The sequence below is a fragment of the Emydura macquarii genome, unplaced genomic scaffold, assembly GCF_026122565.2.
Source record: "Emydura macquarii macquarii isolate MOO-44397 ecotype Brisbane River unplaced genomic scaffold, CSIRO-AGI_Emac_v2 contig_1644, whole genome shotgun sequence".
NCBI classification, from domain to species: domain Eukaryota; kingdom Metazoa; phylum Chordata; order Testudines; family Chelidae; genus Emydura; species Emydura macquarii.
This window is the reverse complement of record NW_027131781.1, coordinates 25,957,501-25,965,812: the sequence shown is the minus strand read 5'-3', so window position 1 is coordinate 25,965,812 and position 8,312 is coordinate 25,957,501. Positions and strand designations below refer to the sequence as shown.

At 59.0% G+C, this 8,312-nt stretch overlaps 1 protein-coding gene across 6 annotated transcripts in view; it reads left to right on the top strand.

The window, feature by feature from the left end:
- The first annotated feature begins 1,257 nt into the window (after positions 1–1,257).
- Positions 1,258–8,312, top strand: part of PARP6 (poly(ADP-ribose) polymerase family member 6) — a 44,734-nt gene continuing 37,679 nt past the window's right edge. For all 6 annotated transcript variants that reach the window (XR_010921399.1, XR_010921398.1, XR_010921397.1 and 3 more), the window contains exon 1: positions 1,258–1,418. The gene's annotated coding sequence lies outside the window, so the exon portion shown is untranslated. The remainder of the gene's footprint in view (positions 1,419–8,312) is intronic.

Below are 8,312 nucleotides of genomic sequence, written 5' to 3'. Positions count from 1 at the left end.
GGAGGAACACCATCCCCTATCCCACTGAAGTGCCCTGGGGACATGTGAGTCACAGGCCAAAACCACCCTCCCTCTGGTATCCCCTGAGAGCCAGTTGTGTGGTTCCATCCAGGGGCTGCAGGCTGGGCCACAGCCCTGTATGCCCATCAGCAGGGGCCTTCCTCCATCCCCAGGAGGTGCTCACTGACCATTGAGATCAGCACAGTCTCTACCATGCCCTGGTCTTATGCCAGGCAGGATCAGAGGATCCTAGGGGATGCCACAGCTTCCTCAACAACTTTCCCAGAGGAGGAGGCCAGAGATTGGGCTGCGGCAGGTGAGGCTCGCAGCTGTGGGAGATGGCTTGCTTGGGAGGAGCTAGCACCTGGCCTCCTGGGCAGAGGTGAAAAGTGTTTGCCAGCAAAGATCCACCACCCCCTGCCTCCCCACTTGCCCTAGATAGGAGGAGCACAGGCCCGTCCCGCAGACCTCCCCAGTTACTGGTCCAGAGTTGGGAGGGGGGCAGTAGCATTTGCTCTCTTCTAGAAATTAGACAATCCGGTCTGGACCTGTGCTTTGTTGATAATTCCTCCAAGTGAGGATGTGCGGGCTTGGTTCCCAAGTGGAGGCAGGCTGGACTGGGGAATGAGTTGTCTGACTGGGGATCTTGCGGTTGGCAGGGTGGAAGAAACAAAGACGTTCTTATCCTTCATCATCATCACCACAGCACAGGGCCTTCAAAACTCACCAGGCGACAGCTGGGCAGGCAGGTGACCCGTGAGGATAGCAGACAGGGAAGGGGCATTTAGGAATCGTAAATAGTCCTGGGTGAGAAGCTGGGCATAATGTCCCCTGGCAGCGCAGTGCTCTCCCCTCAAGATATCTGACAGCCAGCCCCGTCTGTCCCTAAGGGCAGTGCAGCACAGTAGATCCGGAGGATGGACCTTGGCCGGGGTAGGGGGCTGGGTCATCTCCTGTGTCTCACACAGCACCAAGGCCAGGGCAAGGTGGCTGGTGGGCTTCCTGCGCTGCATGGAGATGGCAGGTGGGGGGCTCGGCCTACAGATGCCTGGCCGGCTGGCGCGCTAGGTGCGTGCGTGTGTGAGCTTTGTGCATCCCTGCCTCCAGCCCGGCGGCACTCTCCTGCTCACCGAGCTGAGAGGCTCACGTGACGCCAGCCCGGAGCGGCACTGAGCATGGGCGAATCCATCTGGGCCGCTGTGCTCCGTTAAGTGAAACGACAAAGCCAGGAGGATCAGCCAGCCGACAAGCCTTTTGTTTTCTTCCACTCAGCCTCCTCAACCCCTCTTTTGTTCGCTTCCCTGCGGAAAAAGGCCGTGCAGCCCTGGCCCTGGCCCCTTGTGCCCTCCCCAGCCTGGACCAGCCTGGCAACCTCCCAGGGCCTTCGCAGCCGCGGGGAGTTGGCCGAAGAAATTGCCGTGAGTCCTGAGGCCTAGCGCTGGCCGTGGCGGTCGGAGACTGGGGTGGGTGGGTGGGAGAGCGAGCCGCGCTGCCTGGCGCCGAGCGGGGCAGGGCGTGGGGGGAGGCGGTGATGGGCGCGGAGGACCCTGACTGGCCCTCCTGGCTCTGGCAGGTGCTGCTGAATGGACAAGGCCTTCCACTCCGGGCACTGCCTGCAGTGCTGGGGCTGGCAGGGGGCAGGAGCCGGCTGGGGGAAGGGGAGCTGGCTGGGAAGCCCGATGCATCCTGCCCCCGTAGCCCTTGGTAAGGCACTCGGGTCTTAGTCTGGCTGTGCAGCCCAGGGCGGCAAGGGGGCAGGGCTGTGGCTGGGGGAAGGGTCCTGCCGGCAGGTGTCTCTCGGGGGCAAGAGAGCAGGCTGCACACAGGTGAAGGATCCCAGTCAGTGTATTCTGCCTTTTCCCAGGGGTGAAGGGGACAGCCTGCGGCCCCGGGCACAGCTGCTACCCTGAGCGATTCAATCCTAGGAGGGGATCAGGACCCTGGGGAGTGCGATTGTGTCAGTGAGGCAGGGGCATGTCCCTGGGCAGGCTGGGGCTGCTGCAGAGCGGGTGACGCTGCCTGTCTGGTGGAAGCGCAGAGGCTGTGGTCACCATCCCTGCTGCCTTCCTTGGCCCAGCCGGGCAATGCTGCGGAGCTACTGGCAGGGGAAGGAGGGCAGGAATCTATAGGATGAAGGAGAGCAAATAATACAGAACTCCTAATCACTGGTGCGAATTTCTGCCAGCCCCAGCCTCTCCCAGCAGGAGGCGCTGTAGGGCATGGTGCAGGAGCCCAGGCGGAGTTGCTCTGGCTGTGGCTTGCATGACAGAGATCCAGCCTTGCCTTCCCTTACGTCCTCTCCTCCTGCTGCCTCTCTTCACCTGGTGGATTTTAAGCAGGGGAGCAGTGTCCCCTGCCTGCCTCATGCCCGCCCTGCCTGCAGACAGCGGCTCAGGAGTGCCCACTGGGCAAGAGTTTGCCGCTCCTTAGTGGTGAGCTGCCCCTACAGGGCCCACCTGTCCGGCACTGATCAGGGCTTAGTGCTCGCACTGGCGGCTGAGGGAAAGCAAAGGGAACTTGCATTGGGCTGGGCTTCTCTGCCAGGGACACTCATGCCACTGACTGTATTGTTCCGTGCTGGGGCGATCGAAGCCTGGGCAGAGCTGTGGGCTGGGCCCCTTCCCTTTCAGCTGCTCCAGCCCTTGTGTGCGGGAGGGTTTTAGGCTCCATCCGCCCACCCCAAAGCCTGGAGGTGGCGGGTGGGCTGTTGCGCCGGGAGGCCCTCACCTTTGCGGGATCCTGCCAGGAGATCCAGCTCCTGCTTTTCCAAGTGTCCCTTTCTGCCCGGAGCATTTTCACAATGGCTTTTTGGAAAAACACTCACAGGCTGACAAAGGAGAGGGAGGCAGGAGCAGCCTGCTTCCCTACTGCAGAGATGACTAAAATTCCTAGCTCCGGGAGAAGGGGGGCTGCTAGCCTGCCCCTACAAGGTGTGGGGTACAGGGCATGATACACCTCTGGGCCACATCGGTCTATTCATGGAGTGGATAGACTTGGAGTTTTTCAGACAAGGTTAGGTATCTTTTTGACGCGCGTTAACCCAATTTCTCGGCGAAGTTCTACAGCCTGTGTGTGCGAGGCTGGATGGTCTAGTGGTCCCTTCTGGTTGGAATCTGTGATTTCCCCCTGTGATTTCATCCCTTTCCTTCATGGACTACAGGGAGAACAGGATTGTCTGTATTGCCCTTAACGTACTCCCAAAACCTGCAGTTCTACATTAGGATAATGAGTATATCAAATCTCATGCTTCAGGTCCAGTTGCCTGCAGGGCTCAGGAAAGAATCCCCTCCCCCTGGATGCACAATTGACCAGTTGTGTTCTGGTCTTTTTTGCCTTCTGAAGAATCAGAGATTGGCCACAGCTGGAGTTGGGACACCAGTTGGGGTGGGCCAGTGCTGTACGGTGCTCCAGATAATCCTCTGTCTTAAATGCCAGGCTAGTGCATCCTGTTCATATGCTCAGGGTCCAACTGATTGTCAGATTTGGGGTCAGGAAGGGTTTTTTCCTCAGGTCAGATTGGCAGAAACCTCGGGGGAGGAAAGGGGTGGCAGAGTCTCCTCTTCCTCTGTAGCATGGGGTGCTGGTTGGCTGCTGGGATCTACTGGGCATTTCTCACCTCATCAGTTCCCTACCATTGCAGGGGCTTAGAGCACTGGTGGCACCTTGGTCCCTCCCGTTTTCTGCCTGGGGCACAAGACAGTTTAGTTGGACTAAAGCATTTCAGTTCTCAGGGCGGAAGTCCCTGGGCTTCATTGCTGGGTCTCTGGTTGCAGTGTAATGGCCTGTGTTGTGCAGGAGGTCGCCTAGATGATCTAATGTTCTCTTCTGGCCTAAAACGCTATGAAACCTGGCCCAGACCCTGGTGGCCCATGGCGCACGTATCTGATTGCTATCACCCACCCCACTTTTGTCCACTTTACATGAATTTCATCGAGACCCTATTTCCCTAGTTTGTGTTTGAGAATGTGATGTGAAGCTGTGTCAGAAGCCTGACTGAAATCAAGATATGTCAAGATGTCTAATTATCTGGGCCACAGCTGGGCCATCAAAGGTCAGTTATCTGACTCCTCCAACATCGCCCTTCTCCCCAGTCGAGCCCTGTCCTCATAGACAGGGCATGATAACTTGTCTCTCCTTGAACTGGGTGAGAGCCCCAGGGAGAGACCAACCTTCTGGAGAATTAGATGCTGCTCCTCAAAGTGGGTGCTTCTCCCCAGCGGGCACTGCTGTACTATCCTGCATGGTGTCTGGCGAAGGCTGGGCCATGAGTAACTGTGATCCTGGCCGCCCCGCCACACAGGAGCTCCCAGCGCAATTCTCTCTGCCAGGAAGAGCCTGGGACTGACATAGAAACAGCTGCCAAAATCTGGCAGCTCATTCTAATGGCCCTTGAATTCACTCTGGGCCTTAACGGGTGGCTTGGGCAGGGCAGGATCATGGGCGTCAGGAATGAAGGATTTTCATGAGGATTCAGATATGCCTGCGAGACGTGGACGCAGCTTGCCATACGTATGTCTGTTCTCCGCTGTGCCATACAGCAGATCCTTGAAGGTGTTTAGGCACCGAACTCCCATGGATTTCATTAGGAACTAGGTGGCTAAATACCTTTGAGGATGTGGGCCACATGCGTAACCTTTGCTCGTCCAAGGGCAGCACTGCAGTCTGGCGAGCTCCAAGCATTCAAAACTCATGTGTCAGGCCTCCAAAATTCCTGAGATAAGCTTAAAAAATCATGAGCCTTTTAAAAATAAAGCACCAGGGGTTTCTTTTGCATTTGCCTTCTCCTTTCTGGGCTTTTAGGCTGCACTTGCTTCATGTTTTCAAGCTTTTCTCTGCAACCGCAGGGGCTAGAAGCTTCCTGTATTTGAACAGAAAGCTGGGATTATCCTGGATCCGTGCTAGGAGCTGCAGAGACACAGGGCAAGAGACAGTCTCTGCCACAAGGAGCTCACAGTCGGAATAGGCAAGACAAAGGGTAGGGTGGGAAACAGACGCAGAGAGAGGAAGTGAGCTTCCTAATGTGCCACAGCATTGCATGCTTGGCCACGAAGTCTCTGGAGGTTGTGCTTCTGTATTAAATACGAGGGCACCTGCAACCAGAGGTGGCATTTCCTAGTGGTTAGAGCACTGCACCAGGCGATGGGAGTCTCCTGTCTCCTAGCCCAGGTCCTTGACCATCAGCCCACACTGCCTCCCAGATGGCCGGGGCTCTCACATTTACATTAGAGGTGCAGCCTGCAGAGACTCCAGGTCCCAACATGCTCTGAGCAGAAAAAGCTGGAGCATTGCCTCGGGACCTGTGGTTTCCACAAGCCTCGGTCTGCTAAGAGGATCCAGGCCCCACTTTGCAGCCCCAGGGGGTGCAGGGAGCAGCCAGCCTGAAGGAACAGTCCATTTACTATAACCCTGAGTGAGTTTGCACATAGGAGAATTCTCCCAGCTGCAGCAGTTGCTCCGATGTGCCAGGGCTTGCGTGTAGTCACCTGGCAAGGTTCTCCCAGGGAAACACCTGCATCAGGGCAGCCAGGGTAGAGTTCTCCCCCAGCCGCAGGCAGAGGGTCTGGTGCCCAGTTCTGAGAACAGCTGGAAGGCCTGCGTGATCTCATCTTCCCCCCTGCACTGTGGGGCAGCTGCAGCAAAGTAAGGAAGCAGCTCAGAAGGGGAATGAATGAAGTCACCAGGGTTTGTCCATTGCTGCTCAGTGGTACCGGAGCATCATGTCCATCAGATGGTGGTTGGACTCCTGGGAAACCACAGGCGGGCCAGCTCAGTTCCTGGTGGCTGGGTGCCCACTCTGCCCCCCCTTGCCTGGATCCTCTGCTAGGGGAACTACTCCTGGCCAAGGTTGTTAGGAAACCCTCCAGGGAAGATGCAGTGATGTGCCCAGGGTCACACAGGGCATCTGTGACAGAGCTGGGAAGTGTGCCCAGGTCTGTTGGAGCGTCACCAACCCCCAAGAGAGGAGCATGTCTGAAAATAATCTGGGCTGGGTTCTTGCTCTTCACCTCTTGATTTCTGAGCCATTGGTGGCATTCGGGTCACGTTTTCCAGCTTTTCTCAGCAGCCTCCAGGGCTGGAAACTCTTTGATGTCCTTGCAAGCCCAGATTCTCACTGAACAGGCCAGGAGCGGGAGCTCGATGAAACACCTAAGATCTCCCTAAAACCATGGGGGTTGGCAGCCAGGAGCCAGCGATGGGTTTTGAGAAGGGACGGATAGCAGCAGCGGGCTCCCACCCCCGGGGCTGGGCTGAAAGGAGTGCTGGTGTGTGTGGGGAAGTATCTAGTCAGCAAGCCTTTCCACCCCAGCCCGTGCAGTACCCTGGCCATTCCCCTGTCCACCTGTGCCCTGATATCAAGGAGGGCGCATGGCAGGAAGGCTCGCTGCTCCTGTGGATCCCCCTCACGCTGGTGTGCTCCTCCGTGGGGGGGCTAAACTGGTTTTACCCAGTGATGCTGCGTCCTTATTGGACTTGGGTAGTAGCCCTTTAAATAGCATGTGAGCCCTGTAGCGGTGCTCACTGTGTTCTGTGGTTTAGAAAGCCCGGGGAACAGCGTGTGTATGTGGCTGGGCTCGCAATGTGGCGTCGCACCCAGCTGTGCCCAAGGGCTTTCCACCTAGTCACTGCCCCACAGCTGTGGCTCTAGCCCTGCCAGGCCATCGCACGCCCCTGGACCTAACCTTCTGCAAACCGGAGATACAGAGTGGGGGGGGAAGGCACTGAACTGGCTACTGAAAGGGATTTAAAGAAGTCCCAGCTCAGGGGTGTCAAATGGCGACGGGCCAGATTCACATGACCTGTACTTCAAAGGGGCCATGCAATACCCGCCGCCGAAAAAATCCGGCTCATCTCCCCCTTTTTAGCGGGACTGACTCCATTGCCGCTTTAAAGGGTTTCTAGCCGCCGAAGAACTAAGGGCGTCTTTCGCTTTTCGGCGGCAGGGTTCCGCGGCGGAGGAAGCTATCGCCGCTTTAAGACTCTCTTAAAGTAGCAACGTCCTGGACCCAGAAATCTCTTAAAGTGGCAACGCAGAGAAACTTTCGGCGGCAGCACAACTTGCTTAAACTCCCCGAACGCGGGCCGGGTCAAAAAGGTTTGTGGGCCAGATGCGGCCCCCACCCAGGCCAGATGTTTGACACCCCGTCCTACCTTGTCCCTTCCTTTCATCCCAGCCCCAGCCCCACCCTGGGGATTGCCCCAGCCACACTGTCCCAGCGAGGGCTGTGCCCCCCCCGCTGTGCGCAGGGCCAGCCCAGCTCCTGTCGCGAGCCGGCAAGGCTGGGGGGACGCCAGGCCAGGTGTCTGCCAGCCCCGGGGGAGAGCCAGGCGTCCGTGCCCATTTAAACGGAGCCGCTGGCCGAGCCCGCGGCGGGTCGCAGTCTGCCAGCCCGGCCCCGATTGTGGCCGTGCAGCTCCCCGCGCGGCACAGAGGTGCGCTGGCCACGGGCTGGCAGGGGGTCGCTGAGGCACAGGTGCGGGGAGCTGGCGGGGAGTGAGTTGCCAGCCCCACGTCAAAGCCGCGAGTGCTTGGGTCTCCTGAGCTGCAGAACGGACATTCTGACAACTCCGGGAGCTGCTAACTGGCTCCGCGGCGTTTACACGGCCCTGGGCTCGCGCTGCTCTTTGACGTAGCTTGGGGCACGGGGGGTGGGGAGAGGACCCAGCTACGCCTGGCCCAGCCTGGCCCAGCGAGCAGGGCTGGCGGGAATGGAACCATCCACGCAAGAGCCGCCGTCTTCGCCAGTCCCAGCTGCTGCCGGTGGGAGGCGCTGCAGGAGCCGGCGGATGGAGGCTCCCAGCTGCTCCAGCCTTTTTCAGTGAGGCAGGGCCGAGAAGTGCTGGGCTCATGCCCCAGGCTGCCCGCTGCAGGGGTTGATCTCGGGCCCGGCTGTGTGCTGCTCACGGCTCTGGCTTCCAATAGCAGCAGCGCCGTGTGGGTAGCGCTCACTGCTGCGCCGCTGCCGGCCTCTCCCAACGGCCCGAGGCACGGCAAGGCGGCCCTGGCTTTGCTCTTGGGCCAAACTGACCAGCGACCATCCCGTGTGGATAGGTGAAAGCGAGGACGCGGTGTGTTGGAGGGTAGGGGACTGGTCAGTGTGGCCGTGTCGGGCGGCAGGGTGACAGGCAGGTGCAGGTGTCTCGAGCGGCAGGGTGACTGGTGGGTGAGGTTCCGTTGGGCGGTAGGGTGACAGGCAGGTGTGGATGTGTTGGGGATAAGGGGACTGGTGGGTGCGGGTGTGCTGGGCGGCAGGGTGACTGGCGGGTGCGGGTGTGTCGGGGTTGGGTGACTGGCGGGTGCGGGTGTGCTGGGC